Below are 18,461 nucleotides of genomic sequence, written 5' to 3' on the forward strand. Positions count from 1 at the left end.
CAATTCCATGAGATATTCTTTTGTTTTGCAGCTATGTTAAGACTCATCTTTACCATCTTGTGGTCACTGTGAGGTCCAACTATTACAAGCATAAAAACAACTTGCTTGTGTATGTTTCCAGAAACAAAGAAATAGTCCAGTACTGAGATCTGGCCCAATCTGCTCCATGTGAACTGTGCTGGTATGTCACCTTTGGTGTTACCATTTAACATACAGATATTTCTTAGGTCCATTTCAAGACACCACCTGTCGACAGACTTGTCAAGTTTGGCTTTCTTTGATTTGAAACAGTTTATGTTCAGATCTCCACAAAGTATGAGTCCTGTTTCACTTGCTTCTTTGTAGACATCATCAATCAATGAGGAGACCTGATCAATGAAAGGTGTAAGACCAGCTGCAGCATGGTTTCAGTATACGTTGATGACATAGATTGACCCTTGTTTTGGAATGAAAATCTCAGATACTTGTATAAATGGAGATGTATTCCAAGATTTAATAATTCGAAGACCTGATGTTTTTCGAACAAGTGTGAAAAGGCCAGCCACATGTCTGCCTTTGGGATTGCCTATTGCTGGATTAAATGCAATCTCAAATTCGTCCGACAACGGCCTAGCCAAAAGCCAGGTTTCCTGCAGGCACATTATGTCAGTGTCACTCAACCAGTTATTCTGGAATAAGTGCTTGAAACCTCTCGTCTTCCAGGTCCCGACCTTAGTCGTGGACTCCTCCATTGAATCTTCACATTATGCTATAGTGTTCTTTGGAGAGTTTGCTGACAGAGCGTCAGCGATCCAATGCCAGTCTTCCGTTGTCTGTTCTGTGCTACCGGCTGCTTCCGAAACCTGACCGATGGTTCTCACACTTGTTTCACATCCAAACGTTATTTTGATTTGTTTTTTGTTGAGCCACTCATTTGAGATGTTGCTACACTCAATTTCAGGTCCTTTGTTGTTTTCTGTTGACTCTTTAACTTGATTGGCATGGAGATTGTATTGGCCTTGAGACTCGTCAACGATTCTACTTTGGTTCTTTGAGTGCGATCATTGTTTAAGTCCTGATTATGTAACTTCTCTCCAGGCAATCCAGGGATGACATCACTGATCTCAAAAATGTCAAAGCCTAGAGATAGCAGCACCACGGCTGCTTCCAACAGGATATTGAATACGATTTTTGAATTCAGATGTAGTATTACTTTGTCATTTTTTTTTGTTTATCCAACAAATTCCATGATTTTCAAGTCATCGGATTCAATAGTTCAAAGACTATGAACGTGATGAGCAAACAAAGAATGTTATGTCAATTTAGAATAAGATTGTCACTGCTCAAAATTCGTTCCAGACCAAGTTTGAAGATTACTTGTTATTTTTTAATCGGGTCTGCTTAGCTCTTTTTTGTGGCATACAAAGTCGCGATTTTGCCCGTCTCGTCCCAACGAGTGTTCTTTAACACCATGATTTATAGCGGACGTTTGTGGGTGAGATAAACATTTTTGTCTGTGAGTGCAAATAGATGTAGTTCTAGCTTCCGTGTGAGAAGGAACCACAGTGCTAGGTACACTTACACTCCCCTGATACAGGCATCCAGATCCTTGGTCGAGTTTGTTCCATCTGTCATTCAGAGTAATGAAAGTTGGGCTAGGTTTTACCATTGGTTTTGCAGCAGACAGCGCTGGTTCAATCAGAGTGCAGATCCTTCTCGAACAGGCTACATTTGGGTTGTTGATTTGATTTGTTGTTGTTCTCTTTGGTGGTAATATGTTGTTCTGAGTCTCTAACTCGGCTGGAAAGGTTTTAGCCACTTGATCACCCATTTTTGGAATGTCAAGATGCTTTTGCAGCAAATTTTTAGGTGTTGTGTCAACGTTTGAAGGCTTGGGCGAGGGAGATTCCTCATGTATCTCTGCGATGTTATCATCGTAGATGGACCAGTTCATCAAGTCGATTTAGGAATCTTCACAGTCTGCTCTCTCCACAGTTAGTTGTGCTTCCAGATTTGTCTTCTCATTGATTTTTTATTGTCTCGCATGGCATCGCCGTTGGTGTTTACCGCAACGTTAATGGTTTTTATGTTACGCAAGAATTTTCATCCAGCGATTTTTGTAACTATGATTTATTTATTTTTCTGATTTTTTTTGCCACCGGTTGCTTTGAAGATGTTACATTTTTACTAAAAATTGCAAAAATGTTGTTCTTTTTTGCTCCATTGGCGAGACACGCGCCATTGTCTTTGGTATTGACTTTGCTGCATCCAGCTGGATTCCATGAAGGATTTGACAGTTGAAGATCATGTAAGGCAGGGTTCTCTCTCCCCATTGTACTTTGCACTGCACTGGCAAATGAGGATTGCATAGTTAAGTCTTGAGTTGTCTCAGGTAGTACAACAATGTCGTCCTGTGTGATAGTTATTGGTCCGAGATGTCTCAAGTCTATGGCCCCCGGCTGATCAGCTATCATGCCTCCTTTCTCATTGGTTCTCTCAACATCAGGGGCAGCATCGTTTGTTTTTTGGATAGTTTTGTTGTGCTCAGTGGGGTCCAAAACTACCAAATTTGGCATTTGAGTTGCAGGTTCCACACCACTTGTAGTAGTGCTCATTTTGAGGCCATCAGTGCTTTGAGTTTGTACTTCTGTATTGCAGTCGTTTTTATCTAGGTAATTCAAGTAATCTTGCATCATCAAATCTTTTCTAATTTGCGAAGAATGCGGGATGTGCCTGTCCTGTTTAATTGTTGTTTCCAGTAAGTGGTCTTTCATTTTAAGCAGCGCCAAGGCTTCCTTTGCCACTTCAGCGAAGAATTTGTTTCCAGATGGCAATTTTTTTTTTGGTCAGTTAAGTTAATCAGCGAGCCTTCAATCCTTTTCTTCATTTCATGATAGGTGTATTTAAACAGTGTGTTGTCACTTTCAAGATTTACCACTTTGGAGTTCAACAAGGCCACTAATGTTGTCAGGTCTTTAATGTTGTCATTTATTTGTTCATATAGCTTAATAAATGGCGAGATCTTTATTGCCATTGTGGACATCCATGTAGGTTGCGGATCTTGTAATATCTTTTTGGTTGAATCATCTCTGCGTTTATCTTGGTTTATGCGAGATCTGAACTTTGTTTTTCGGATTTTAAGATACTCGTGCTCCATTATTGAGGAATAAGTTGTAGAAGAGACCGTCGTACAGGATGCATCTTTACTGTGTCCAAAAATGCGTTCTTATAAATGAACAGTCTGATCCAGGTCCATCATTTGTTTTTTCATGTTGCGTTGTGAGCAAGACAAATTGGGGACATGCTAAGTTCTTCTCTTCTCCGTTAATACGGTTCACTTTTCCACCTTACATTAGAAGAGCTTTCAGCTGAGGCAATTTTTAGAAATGTCGATTGAACTTCATAGCGCTCTATATTCGCCTCAGTAATGACCTCTTTATTTTTATCCATTTTGTTCGTTTTGTTGAGTTGAGATAGATCAAGTAACAGCTTGTTTACTATGTCCAAAGAATGTCTTCTTTGATGACTGTGTTCATGTCGTGGGTTAGCGTGAGACTGAGGCAGAGCTCGAGTGACCACCGCATCGTCTTCAGGCAGATGGAATGGATGAGAAGAGTTAGACAAAGGTGCTAAAAAAAAGTCATATTTTCCCTGTTCTACATCGCGCTCAGAGTCTCATGGGTTCGCGCTCAGGGCAAGATCCTGTTTCATTTTTAGGGGGGCAAGAAACATGTCACAGAGATCATGAGAAACTTCCACGTTGATATTTGTGACGTCTGTCTCAGTGCCAGCTAAATGTCGAGGAACTGTAGATGAGAGTGGAGCATCTACAATACACTCACAACCAAACCGATCATTTGACTCTGCCACCGCACGACCGTTCAGATTGTTCAAAGGATTTATAGTGTGTCCCGGACGCCATGCGAGAACTCGCAACATTGGAATTTCATGAAAACCCCCCTCGTTGTTTGTAATGTTTAGAGTAAGGCCGTCAACTTGATTGCTTGTAAGGTTGGAGGCCATGCAGTTAGAGAGCGGCTGTAGAAAAGCATCTTCAAGGAGAATCCGGTCATTAGGAAACAAGTTGCTTTTACTGTTCCTACTAGCTGTTTTACTAAGTACGCTGTCAGAAAGCGCCACAGTGTAGGCGTTGTGTGTGGCAACTGTGGCCACTTCAGCTGCGTCAATTACATCAGTTTCAACAACCTCATCAGAGTTAAGTAGTGGGAACACATTATGCATGGTCGTGCTGCGTCGTCTGCTTTCAGGCGCGCTCTGGTGGTGGACTTGACTTACTTGTTTTTCTTGTGGTTCAGGACACTGTCCACAAGCGGACACATTCGCGATGTTCCTGGAACTTTCCACCATCGCCGTAGGATCCATTGCTCCCGCGCCAAGATCACTTCTTAATTCTTCCATCTTCCGCCGCAGCTGGGCTCGCGTCTTCAGCTGCGCAGATGTCATTTGGGGGTGGGGGAGTGAGGTATTTTGTTTGATCTCGTGGGTTTGACATAACCGGAGGTCACAAGTGCCACCAGCAGAGTCTTACGTCTCTCACCTCTTCGAGCCTCCAGAGACTCCAAAAACTCTGCACGACTCTGCGACCGCTCCGTGGTGCAAGTCGGTTTTTAAGCAGAGTAACACCCACCAAGTCACGCTGGATAGTTTGGACAAACACTGTAGAGTTACTGCTCAGGCTGCTCAGACCACTCCAAAGACTCTGCACGACTCTGTATTAATACAAAAAATACCAAGTGTTCCTGTTTTACTCAATCTCTTCCCTGCTAACTTATACCACTGCCAGTAATAATGGTGGACTGGTACCTCATGAATCTCACAGGTTTCAGGTGCTATAAATAGTTCACACCAATACACTCCACCCCTCTCAGCACTGCACCTATGGGTCTATCACCTGGTGGCTGTGTACCACACCTTTTGGAATACTCTGCCACAGCAGGTAGCTAGTTGTGTTCCACCTTGGCATGTGTTGGCACTATCCTCCTGGGCTGCTATCAGCACTTGGTAATCCATACTCCTTTTTCCATTCGTGCAGTTGTTTTACTGCACAATACATATGGTTATTTATAGCAGCAGTGTGTACAATTCTTTTGGCTAAGCAGGGGAAATGCACCTGCAAACCATTTGTACAGCATTCTTAAGTGGCAGTTGATGGATATATGTGTGACTGTTTGAAAGCAGGCAATGAGGGATGGCTAAAAACATAACAGTAAAAAGGGTAGATGGGCTTTCTTCTGGGATGGTGTGCACATGCAATCCGTGTTTTTTAATAATGCGTGGAGAGGGGAGTGTGGCGACCACGGATAGTCCTAAATGTCCATGTACAATGGTCCTTATTGTACACTAGAGAAAAGGGTTTGGGACAGAAAATTGTTTCCGTGCTTTTTTCTTTTTAACTAGTATATAATTGCCCATTATTTCCATTAGCATAGTGTAAAATGCTAATGGGAATGTTGGAGATTCTTATTGAGTTTAACTACTTTACTGAACAATGTAAAGCACCTGGAGTCTATAAGCTCATTTTTTTACTTCTATTTTTATACTGTGAAAGGTGGTTTCTAAAGGAACCTTTTTTGTGGTTTTTAATTGAGTATGCTTCTTTTGTGTTGCATAAGAGGTTAGGAAGTAAGGTGGGGAAGGGAAATAACGGGAAGGGATACCAACCACAGATATGGAAGAGAAGGTGGACAGGGGAAGATGTTGGGCGTGTGTTAAATCTAAGGTAGCGGGCTGTGTTTCTCATGCTCCTTGATTACAGCCTCGAAAGTACTTCGAAACGGCTCCCCTCTGCAGAGTGGTGTGTTGCAGTATATAAAGAGTACTGTTTTCTTGGAAAATATATGGATCAACATATGGATCAACAGCCTCTTTTATGGCATGCAAAGCAACAAGAGTCGTTCAAAAACATACAAATAGGTTAATGTCTACAAAAATACCACCTTTTCAATGTTCATATTTTCACTGTCAGTAAACAAAACTGCATAGCCTACATATGTCAGTGAACAAATACAAGTGGCCCAAATATGTGATGTTATCAGCGATGTGATCAATGACATTTGTAAGGTCAGCTTTGATGTCCTGGGTGTTAGTCTGAGCAGTGCACGGTGGTGGCACAAGTTATGGTTGCTTAGTTTACCATATCTGGTAAATTTCTTGGATTTACGGTTTTACCTGTAACCATAACGTCCCTTGAACAATGTTTTTTTTACTGAATTTAATAGGTTTTTATTAGTGCAATTTAACCATAACGTCCCTTTAACAACTTTTCTCAATGAATTTCATAGGTCTTTGTGAAAATTAACCATAACGTTGCTTTAGCAAAGTTTTTTCAATGAATATATATAGATATAAACATAGCAGAATATGTCAGTGAGGGACAATTTTTGGCACTCTGGAGGATTTGGTTTACAACTCACATCTGCTTTCGCTAGCATGTTATGGGATCATGGGAGTTATAAGCAAAAAGATGTGGAGGTCCGCAGCTTATAAGGGGCGTGGAATCATGGGACTCATAAGCATATCTCTCTACCTTTTGAGTCCTCTGGGCGGGTGAAAACTGCTGTATTCGGTGGGGGGGGGTGCATTGAACTGTAAGGAAAGTTAAGGGGCTTGAAAGGTGGATGACCTGATTCCATGGTGGATGACACCTGCCAAAAGAGTGAGAGTTGAGAGGTATGCATAGGGCAAACATCTGGAGGGCAACAGGTTGGCAGTCGTGTGGGGTCATGGGGGATGTATTTGTATTTGTTTATTATTTATATAGCGCACCTAACCCGTACGTAACTCGGCACATTACTTGGTTACATGGTTGCAAACAGAGCATACGTAACTGTCAGGTGAATACAAGAAATGTGCAGATAGACCAGATATTTACAAAATAATTAACATGATTACACATGTTTCATACAGATGTTGTTAGGGTTATTCCGGCGGCCGGCATAACTGCACCTTGGGTCCGCGGACCTCCAGTTCACGGAAGGCCCTAAATCCTTCCCTTGTCCCAAAGAAGTCAAGGTCCACACAAGGAGCAAGCGTTACTGCCGTTTATTAGAGTGAACAAATAGGGATCATAAACATGGAGCACTCTAGGCAAATCACACACATTCTGGTTCGCAGGCCAGTTTTGTAGACAAGTGACGTTACTATCTGCGTCACTCAGCAAGTTCCGTCCCCAAACCTAACATCACACAGGATTGGCTCCCTGAGTAGTAGGTCCAGTATAGGAACATATTGTGTGCAATATTAGTGGAGGCTGCTGGTTCTGGTGGTGTGCTTGGATCATCTCTAAAAATTGCTATTCTGAAAATGTTACATTGGCACACCCTGTGATTGTCTAGTAATTCCTGCAACCTGGCCCTAGCCACCAGGGTTCTGATTGGTGAGGCCGCGTGCCCCCAAGCCTGGAACAAACTCTGTTCCCAACCCGCAAGACATCTGGTCATGTATAATGTGTATCAGTAATTTGTGACTATGTGACAGGGAGAAATAATGGTGCATGTATATTACTGCCATGAGAGCATTCCAGTCCGACTGTATAATGTTGGTGATATGTTGCAATTTGTTGCAAGCGCAGTCTTAGTCGTAGGCTGTTGTGCTTTCCCAGCCTCTAGGTTGTGGCATTACATCAGCTTCGGCTGGGTCATGTGTGAGGCCACCGTGTGTGAGGCTGAATTACTTCGATTTGTTTTGTATTTTGCATAGACTAGTCTCTGCTGCGGCCGGTATCATCTTGGCTCGGTGTGTGTGGAATGTTGTTTTGCAGCATCGTGGCATTGGCTGCCGTTGCTTCTGCCATGGCTATTCTGCTTGCACAGCATCTTACTGCTCAAGATTTCTGTGAGACGCTACTGGCTGGCTCGATTTTCCTAAGGCCTACTCTGGCTCTGAATATGTATTCTGCATAATGTCCATAGGTTAAGATGAGTCATGGTCGGTCAGGTCCCTCGAGTGCTACTGTCTTTCGACAGGGTTAATAGCAAGTAGTATCTGTAAGCATGTACACAATCTTTTCTGGCATCTTGCATTTATGCGGTGCTGTAGTGGCCTAAGTGGCAAATTAATAAACATGCAGACAATATGTACATATTACTGTCCTCTATCTCATAGAACTGTATGCATGTATTCTTCATGTAGGTTGGTGTATGAATGTCCCGAATGTGCGGAGTAAACGTGTGCTTCCTGTCTAACGTAGCTATGTCATCATGACGTCTCTAATGACTTGCAGCATGGCTCTGTGGTGTTGTTAGTCAATTGTGTCCATGTAGTCGTCTCAAGTTTGGTCTTGTCTCTCCATGTTCAATTTGGGTAGGGTTCGTACCACCACAGGGTTGTATGGTCGGTTGGCCAGGTATCTTTCATGGTGCATGCTGATGGTGAGAGCAGTGAGGATAGGTGCAAACTCATATGGTCGGCGGTCGTTTTGTCGTGGATACTTCTTCTGGTTGGGGGGTTTATCGGGAGGGAAGGTATATTTGTATTTTCCCTCTTCAATATATACAAAGCTGAGGTGAGGCCAAAATATCTTCAGTTCGGCAGGTTGCCCTCCACTGGTGTCTACACGTGTGCCGGATTTTAATGAGGGCAAACCTTGCTGTGTGGCAACGGAGCACTGTACAATAAGGAATTTATCTAATAATAAAGTATTGTGCCACTCACTGGAAGGTCTCAGGGCATTCAAGTAAAAGGGTCCAATAATATCCATCCTACTGTGGAGGGAAGACTTTTAAGGGTGCACTAGGTAGGACGTGGGGAGAGGCATACAGACACTTACAGGCAGTGGTTACAGGTTAGAGGGGAATGCAGGCACAGTCTTGATTAATTTGTTAATGGATCCACTTCTGTGGTCCCATGGAAGCTAAATGACTATGTGGTTCACAGATATGACCTTTCTAACTTCTCCGATGGGTCCTGGGGTCTACATCACTGGTTCCCTCCCTTGTCTTCTGCTATGAGAGAGGAGGCCGCCCCAGGTGACCCCAAAGGCAGCAAATGCTTAAGCAATTGCTTCCACATCACCCCACTCTTCCCCCACTGGAAGACCACAAAGGGCAGCAACTCTTATAGTACCACGAATACCGAATAGCAGGATGGTGCAATCCGCAACAGCTTATATAAACATGTTTCAGTAAATGTTTTGCATACGTTTAAAATCAAAAAGAACCCTGGATCTGAATATATTTGAGCCAGAAGGGAAATAAGAGCCGCCTTGGATCCTAATTAGGATATCCTCACAGGTGAATCTCAGACGCATCCATAAATCATCGCTGCTCTGAGCCTGCTTTGTCCTTCACCTCCACTCCTCACTTGCTTTATTTTGGTATGTAGGCATTGGACATATTGTTCTAATGCCTGACAGTTGAGTATGTGTTGGGGAAATACTGTGTACTCTTCACATCCACATTTGAGATAGATGCCATCTGTGGTGGCCTACTTTGGCTCTCCCCTGGGAGATCTTCATGAGAAATGATAAAGCTGTGTGGAATTAGAATATCATATTGAAGAATTGTATTCTTGCAGTGTATGCACATTTGAGAGGTGTACTGGCCTGTGTGGAATGCTCCCCACAAGCTCTGCCATTAGAGCTGGGGCAGAGTCAGTCTTGTGTCAAACTTTAGCCTAGACTAATGCTGTCGCAGAAACGTTGGCATTGGGAAAGCATTGGCCTCTGTAAAGATACGCGTCTTTCTTCGTAGGTCGCTCTCCCTCTGTGCATTTCGTTATCTATGGGTCAGTGCCTGGTGTGGGTGATGCATATGTGTAGGGGAAGGCAATAGGACCATTATGAGTTTGGGGCTAAATCCGCACTACATCTTCAAATTTACTACCCAAAGCCTTTACCATCACTGCTACCTAGTCCCGTGGCATTACAACGGGATTGTGAAAAGCGGCACGGCAATGCAAATCCCCATTTTTAGAATCCGTAGGACTCCATGGGGATTTTTGGTACATTCACCGCGAGTTGTAACTCTGTGCCGTATAAATCCACCAATTATTGGAAAATAAATTGGAGGATCTACCTCCAGCGTTTTGTTGTCAAAAAGTCGAAATTGGGAAATATGGTAAGGCCGGCAGTAACTTAATTACTGCCACCGTACCACCGTTTTTACTGTACTGTAAGACCCGTAATGTGGTCTAATGTCAAAAGCTAGGACTAGGTCAACAAAAAGAGCGATCCAGAGGACTCTAGAAGATTCAGAGCCTCCAAGCGTCTCCATGTCACGTGTAACACTTTCTACCCGCCATTTCCTTTAAAAAAGCAGCACCGTGCATTCTGGAAATCGGCTTTTCCATTTCTCCATTCATGTTTTCTCTACAAATCCCATTTGGCAATGTTGTGTAGGTTTAGAGGCCCTGACTGTAGGCTCCACACACAAGGCGGGGGCAGCTATTTTGGTGTTCTTCTCTGCAAATAACAAATAATCTCTGTAAATAATATTGCATGCTTCTGGACAAGATGGCGGTAGGGCCTACAATAGACTACAGAGGCTGAACTCCATCAGGGCGGTATATATTTATTTAATTTAATTAATTACCATTTATTTGGTAGGCGTTTATTTATATTCACAAATGTATTTGTTGATTAATGAAAGCAATTTATTTGTTACTGTTCATTGTGTTTACCAAGCACCTGCCTGAAATTCTGGGACATTTAAGAGCCTTTTAGATACAAAAAAGAATGAAAACACATACTGACCAATCCACAGAGATGTTACTATGAATAACTCTGATTTATCATTGATGTAAACCCAGAGAGGGTTGTCAGATTCTGAAAGAAGTTAACAAGAGTATCTTTGACTTATCAATGACTTAAAGCTGGAGAGGGCTGTCTGACTCTCCATGAAGCTACTATGAGTAACTCTGACTTATCAGTGACTTAAGCCCAGAGAGAACCATCAATTCTCAAAGATGTGGCTATGGGTAACTATGACTTATCAATGACTTAAACATAGAAACAGTTATTGATCCACAGAGAGGTAACAATGAGTAACTGTGAATTGTTATTTACGTAAATCTGGAGAGGGCTGTTTGATCCTGAAAGACGTTACTATGAATAATTCTGACTTAGCAATGATTTAAACCTGGAGAGGGCTATTCGATTCTTGACGAAGTTGCTATGAATAACTCTGACTTAGCAATGACTTAAACCTGGAGAGGACTGTTTGATTCTGAAATACGTTACTATGAATAACTGTGATTTATGAATTACTTAAACCTAGAGCGGGCTATTTGTTTTTCAAAGATGTTACTATGAATAACTCTGATGTATCAGTTACATAAACTTAGAGATGGCTATTTGATTCTCAAAATAGTTACTATTAATAATTCTAACCTTTCAGGGGCATAAAAATCGAGCGTGCCATTTGATTCTCAAACAAGTTACTAAGAATATCTATGATGTATCAATGACTTAAGACTGGAGAGGGCTGTTTGTTTCTCAAAGACGTTACTACGAATAACTATGATTTGTCAATGACCTTAACCTGGAGAGGGCTGTTTCATGCTACAGTAGCTTCTATGAATAACTGTCACCTATCAATTACGTAAACCTGGATAGGACCATATGAGTCTGAAATAAGTTACTATGAGTAACTCTGACATATCAGTGACTAAAACCTGGAGAGGGCTATTTGGTGCTGAAAGAAGCTACTGTGAATAACTCAGACTGTTCAATGATTTAAACCTGGGGAAGGCTATTTGACTCTAAAAGAAGATACTATTAATAACTCTGACTTATTATTAACTTAAACCTGGAAGAGTGCCAGTTGAATCTGAAATAATTTACTATGAATAACTCTGATTATTTAGTGACCTAAACCTGGACACAGCCTTTTGATTCTGAAAGAAGTTACTATGAATATCTCTGACTTGTCAATGACTTAAACTTGGAGAGGACTTTTTCAATCTCAAATAGTTACTATGAAAAACTCTGATTTATTAGTGATTTGAACCTGTAGAGGGCTATTTGATTCTGAATGAAGTTACTCTTAATACATCTGTCCTATTATTGGCTTAAACATGGAGAGGGCCAGTTGATTCTGAAATAATTTACTATGAATAACTCTGACTTATCAGTGACATAAACCTGGAGAGGGCTCTTTTAATCTCAAAGAAGTTATTTTATTTATGTAGTTATTTATTTATTTTAATACAGGGAGGAACAATGTTCTTTTGATTGTTCGTTGATAGTTTTGTCAACAAGGAAAAGACATTTAAATCTTGCTCTGCTTTGCATCTCCAGCCATCCAACCTTGAGACGGTACGAGGAAGTAGGTGCAAACTGAGGGAGTTCAAAGAGAGTCCAGGTGGCAAAGTTAATGATCTTGTCAAGAGGACATAAAGCATAGTTGGGGTGGCCAAAGAGGATGTTGACTCAGTAGTCCAGTTTAGAGAAGACAAGATGAAATGCTTGACAGTGTTGAAATGAAGGAGGTGCCTGATTTTCCTAATATTTAGGAGGTTGAGGCTTGCCACCATTGCAGTTTTGGAGATGAAAGTAGAGAAGATATGAGAAGGGTCATAGATGACGCTGAGGTTTCAGGTCAGGGGGAAACTGGATAGGCATGGGAAGAGATGAGCGAGAGTATTTGGCGGGGAGAAGAGAACCTCTGTTTTAGTAGAGTTTAACATCTGAGAGTGCAAAGCCATTAAATATTGAATGGCTGAGAGACAGTTCTTAATTATGATAGAGAGATCAGAGGAGAGTTCGGGAAAAGAGAAGAATATTTGGGTGTCATCCATGAAGAGTTGGTATGAGAACCCAAAGGAGGAGATTAGTGCCACAAACTCAGAGGTGTCGAGTGTAAAGAGGAGAGGACCCAAGACAGAGCCTTGTGGAACACCAACAGTTAGAGGCGTGAGTTGAGAGGTGTTGTTGCCCCAGAAGAAAGAGAATTGGTGAGGTGCAAGTAGGATTCAATCCAGGCAAGGACTCGATCACAAATCCCAAGACTAGAGAGAGCTTTAGGGAGATTGGAGTGATCAACAGTGTCAAAGGCAGCAGATAGGTTAAGGTGTATTACGATAGAGGATAGGTTGGAGTGCTTAGCAGAGGCAATGAAGTTAGAGATATTCATGAGAGCAGTTCCTGTCAAGAGACAAGAGTGGAAACCTGCTTGTCGGGGGTCCCAAAGGTTGTGATTGTCTAAGAAATTGGTAAAACGGTTGAACACAACCCTTTAAAGCACTTTAGAGTAAAGTGGGGAAGAGACACAGCTCAAAGGTTAGCAAGTAAGTTTGGGTTAGCCCTTTGCTTTTTTAGGAGAGGGATAACTGTGGCCATTCTGAAAATGAAAGGAAACCAAGAGGAGTCGAAGCACAAGTTAAAGAGTTCAGTGGGGTGAGAGGCCACTAAAGGGGCTATAGGCTTGACTGGCTGAGGAGCAAGAGGGTCTAATGGGGCACACGAGGGGCTAACAATCAGTAGAGATATGCCTTCTTCAGGGGTAAAATGAGAGACAGAAGCAGATGATGATGGTAGAGTAGGCAGAGTGTAGAATGTAGGAAGGAGCATGATGAGAAAGGTAAAAAAGGAGACTCATTTTGGAAATGTTTGCAGCAATGAATTCAGCTAGGTCATTAGCTGTGATAGTGGAGTTGATGGTCATAGGTTTAGAGGCGTGAGGAGTGGGTTTAGGGTGTGTGCACTAGCACCTTGCATCGTCTCATTTGCTCGATAGAATTACCAATAATAATCTCAGACCAGATAACCAGACACACTCAAAGAATATGGCAAAGTACTACTTTATTATCAGCTCAAATAATGTAGGGCAATTTGGCGAACAACGAAATGTAGTTCACACACTCACACATAATTTTAGATTATACAAAGGCTTTATATGTCAATATGTGTCATCTATGACATCATCCTACGTGGCAACCTGTAAAACCTATTGTGGTGAGGGATTGGTTAAGGGAACATAAGTACCTATATATCATATAAGTATTAGTAATATCACTGGATGCCCCTTATCTGGTAGGCATACCTTGAACCACCTTCAAATGCATACGATGCAGAGTATTGCAGAATAACAGCAGCGGGTTAGCTTGTGCCACATTGATTAGCATGTTGCTACATAGACCCTATGATTCGTTGGCATCCTTCCCAACCTTGGACTTTCGGCTTGTTAGCAGCACGTAAGCAAAATGAAACTCAGGTGCAGAGAGCAACGTCAGACTACTACCCACTTTCCCTATTAGTTCATCATCTCTCATCAGTCAGGCCCCAAGCCAAGGCTTCTCCTTTGTAGTTGACCTTGCAGCTTGTTCTCTGTTCTGGAACTTTCAAGGTAGTGTAGGTACACCATTATCTTCATCTGGAGCGTAATGAATAGCCCTTATTTTGGACTTCTGAATCACATGTGAGGAGACCATGATTTTGTCAATTTTTACCTTTTATTTAGTACTTTTTAATTCAATTAGGCTGGGTGTCATTAGTCCTCTTGTCCTCTGAAGACTTGGTTGCTCTACCTCACATAGGATTACTCCATACTTGACTTTCCAGTAATTAACACTTGCAGATGTTTTCTTTACTAAATCTAAGAGAAATATGTCATGCGTACATGGCTTATCCTCTTGACTCCCTGTGTGTTAGCAATGATACCTTGATATGGCATCCTTGATCTCAGGCCAATAGACTCCTCTTTATTCCTCACACAAAGCTGTTTTTCCGGTTTCGGATGAAATGTCCGAATAAAAATTACCGACCCCACCAAAAGTCCTAAAACACACACCCACCAAAAGTTCTAACTACCAAAAGTTGGAACTTTTCGTGGTATGTGTTTAGGTGTTTCGGTGGGGTCGGTATGGGGCTGGTGGGGTGCCCCCCGCAACACCCTGCTCACTACAGTAAAAAGCCCATATAGTGAGCAGGAGTTGTGGGGGGCACCCATGCACCTTCCAAAAGAAAAAGAAAAAGAAAAGGACCCTGCAGTACCTGTTCCCTATCACGGAAGTGAAAGGGATTCGGCGCTGCAGAGACACAGCGCAAAGGAAGGAAAGGTAAGTACGGTGGTGGGGGTATGTTGGGGGTTTGGATGGGAGTGTGTTGTGGGTGTGTTGTGGGTGGGGGTGTGTGCATGTATGGTTTTCTATTGGATGTTCGCATGGGAAATTTATGAACATTTGTAGTGCGTACATTTTCCATGTGAACATTTTCGTTGCTAACCTTTCCACAACGGAAATATCACGCAAATACATTTTTCCAGCGTCTCCTGAATCTTCAGCCCTGGTTTGTCTCTGAGGTAGCTTGATTGGTTTCAACACGGGTCCGGCGTCCATCTTGTTCTCATCGCCAGTTCAGTCACGTTACATTTTCTTCTACAGCAAGCCTCTATATGTCTTATCTACCTTGGTTTCTGCTTATGTATGTTCACTTCATCTCTACTCACTTATTTCTTTGGTGCACATGATTTCTCCATATTGGATTATATGTTTCTCTTGTTACTTCAGTTACATCTTCATTTTTTAAGTATTTGCATATCGTTTAAGCACATCTTAGTATCTTTTCTTCATGACGTCACTCTGCCCTCGTCCAATTTCACTTATATCTCTTTGACTTCCAATGGTGTGTGCAGACACCCTTCCACCCTTTCAGTGCCAGGGTACATTCGCTACGGTTGTCTGAATGCATATTGTCTCTCACACACTCAATGTGGCCTTGGGACAATATCTGGTGTCACACATAGGGCTCTTCTACTGTTGTTCTGGTAGGACGGAGGTGAGGGGGCGCAGTCTATCAGTGACGTACATATCTGCTTCTATACACATGCCCCGTAGTCAGTCAGGATGGTCGGAGTGAGAGTCAATGAGGGTGAGGTAAAATTCAATTTTCAAAAGAGGGCTTGAGGGAGTTCAGGGCAGAGAGGCAGAGTTGCAGGTCCTCATGCGAGTGGGTACACATCCATTTGCACGGGAGCCGACACATGTCTATGGCGATAGTGTGTATGAACGGGATTACCCGTGGTTGAGGATGCTGAGCCTTAGGGGTGAAAGTTAGAAGTGGGAAGTGAGAGGAGAATGAGTCATTTAGTAGGGATTGGGAGCAGGGGAAGAAGGTGCTAGTGTGAATGAGGAGAGTGAGAACTGTAGGTAAGTAAGAAAGGGAGGAATAGTAGAAGGTTTAAGTGTCCTTTTACCAACGGGGAAACAAGTGGCGAGGAGAGTCCAGAGGGTGGAAAGGAAATGGTGTGGGTAACAATGGCGTGAGCAGATCGGGATGGTGTGACAGTAGAATTAGTGGCTGACAGAGTGGGGAGATGAATAAGAGATCAAAAGGGTTACCCCTAGTGTGCATAGGTAGGTTATGGATGGAGTGCGGAGCGCGGTCACAAATAAAAGACTGAAGTTCGGATTGCTGAAAAGTGGTTGGAGAGGGAAGGTTAAAGTCACCTAAGAGAACGAAGTGATCTTTAGTGGAAAGAGAATCAAGGAGTTGCCCAAGATCATCAAAGAATGGTCCAGTGGGACCAGGAGGGTGATAGATTGTGATGTGAACTGAGTGAGGCGGAGCAAGAGTAGGGCTGCTAAATTCAAAAGAGGTAGGAGAGGTGGTGTTGGAGATTTGTGAGGCATTGAGACGAGAAGGGAGTGGGTGTCCACCTCTGCCAGTCAGATGAGTAGAGTGAAAGAAGGATAGTTTGGAATCGTGTAGGGCTGCCAAGGCGGCAGTGTCAGATGAAAGAAAATCAAGGTTTCAGTAATAGCAAGAAGGTCTAGGTGCGGAGAGCTGGCATGAAAGTAATCAGTGATGATTGAAGTTGGGTTGCATACAGACTGAGCATTCCAGAGTGCAATGTTCAGTTGATCCAGTACGGAAGAGCAGGGAAGGAGGAGAGGCAAGGTGGATAAGTGCTAGGGGAGGGTTAGTTCTTTGACTTTGTTTTTTGGTAGTAGGTAAAAGAGAGCTGGAGTAGTGGGAGTATCGAGATGTGAGTTTTATGATGAGGATAGGAAAGACGGAAGTTACAGCGTGATTGGAGACAGCATCGGGAGAGGTGAGTAGAAGCAGCAGCAGTAGCAATAGTGGATGCATTTTAGGTGAGTACTGCAGTGAAGTGTGGAGAGACAGCACAGTAATGAGCAAGTTAGAGGTACTCACAGGTGCAACATGTCCTATGAATAACTCTGACTTATCAGCGACTTCAACACAGAGAGGGCTATTTGAGTCTGAAAGACGTTCCTATGAATAACTCTCACTTATCAATGACTTAAACCTGCAGAGGGCTATTCCATTAGAACATTATGTACTATATTTAACTATGGATTGCTGTTGACGTAAACTATAGGCTTGAGTCAATACACTACAGAGGAGCAATTTAGAGTTACTTATACTAATTTCTTCATTAATCAAATAGCGGTCTCCAGGTTTAAATTGAGGATAATTCAGAGTTACTTCTTTGTGACATGGTCAAAATGTTAGAAAGGGCTGAAGAACCCCAAAAAAAATTGGTTGAAATGGATGCTCAGTCACTTTTTTCGGAGGAGAGCCATGGTAAGCAGTGCTCACAATTGAAATTAAGCCCTGTCCGGCATGCAAGCATGTCAGGCATGTGTTCATTGGAATTGTGAGCACTGCTTCCCAGGCAAGCATGGCAACTGGCGCTCACAATTAAAAGTCAGCGCAGGCAGCGTTTACTCACTTTGCATGGAAGAGTGCAAAAGTGGAGCGTAAAAGGCGGTGGCGTGCCCACGTGTATGCCGCCTTTTGCCCTGAACTTTTGCACTCCCCATGCAAATGCCAAAAATGTAGCGGTGCAGCGCTGCGTCCATGTATGTCAACACAGAAGGGCTCCCCACTGCCAAATTACTAATTTAACAAAAATGAGCTGCTAATTTAGGTTCCTACATTGTGCCCTGAAACCTCAGAGGATTTCAATCCCATGTTGTTTAATTTCCCTAGTGATTAGGTAGAGGGGTTCCCAGACCTTTTTCTGAATTTGTAAGAACTCGGAACTAAAAAATGGTTGTAGACCCTCCCGAGTGGGCATCTTCCCGGAGAAATGGTTATTTGGGGGTGTTCGTTCTCGGTATAGGGGATCCCAGAACTTTTTGAGGGTTTGCTACTGACCTGGACAGTTTTTTAAATTTGTGGACAGTTTTATAAACTTTGTTTCAAAATAAATGTATGTATGGATTGCATCTGTCCTCGGTTGAGGTTTCTTGTTGGACTCTAGTGCATGTACCCATACACGCCAGCATTCTTATGCCATATCCTAAAAGATTTGGTAGTGTTTCACTACAATTAATTCAAGCACTGAGATGTGTTGAGTGGTCAAAAGATCTGAGTAGCAGGCTCAACGTCTGGCATCTAAAAGAAGGATTGATTGAAGAGAGACATCTAAAGATCAACTAGGCCAAAGGCCAACTCAAAAGCCAACACAAAAAGATATAAAGCAAGAAATGGTGAATATGATTAAAACAATAGAAAGGAAAGGTTCTCACATAAGGAGGAAAATGTAAGATAAGTG

At 42.5% G+C, this 18,461-nt stretch overlaps 1 protein-coding gene across 2 annotated transcripts in view; it reads left to right on the top strand.

Moving 5' to 3' along the window:
• GRM4 (glutamate metabotropic receptor 4) overlaps positions 1-18,461 on the top strand; it is a 1,444,124-nt gene that overhangs the window by 829,185 nt on the left and 596,478 nt on the right. The gene's annotated exons all lie outside the window — the stretch shown is intronic.

Source organism: Ambystoma mexicanum, chromosome 13 (genome assembly GCF_040938575.1).
Source record: "Ambystoma mexicanum isolate Mex_15411 chromosome 13, UKY_AmexF1_1, whole genome shotgun sequence".
NCBI lineage: Eukaryota > Metazoa > Chordata > Amphibia > Caudata > Ambystomatidae > Ambystoma > Ambystoma mexicanum.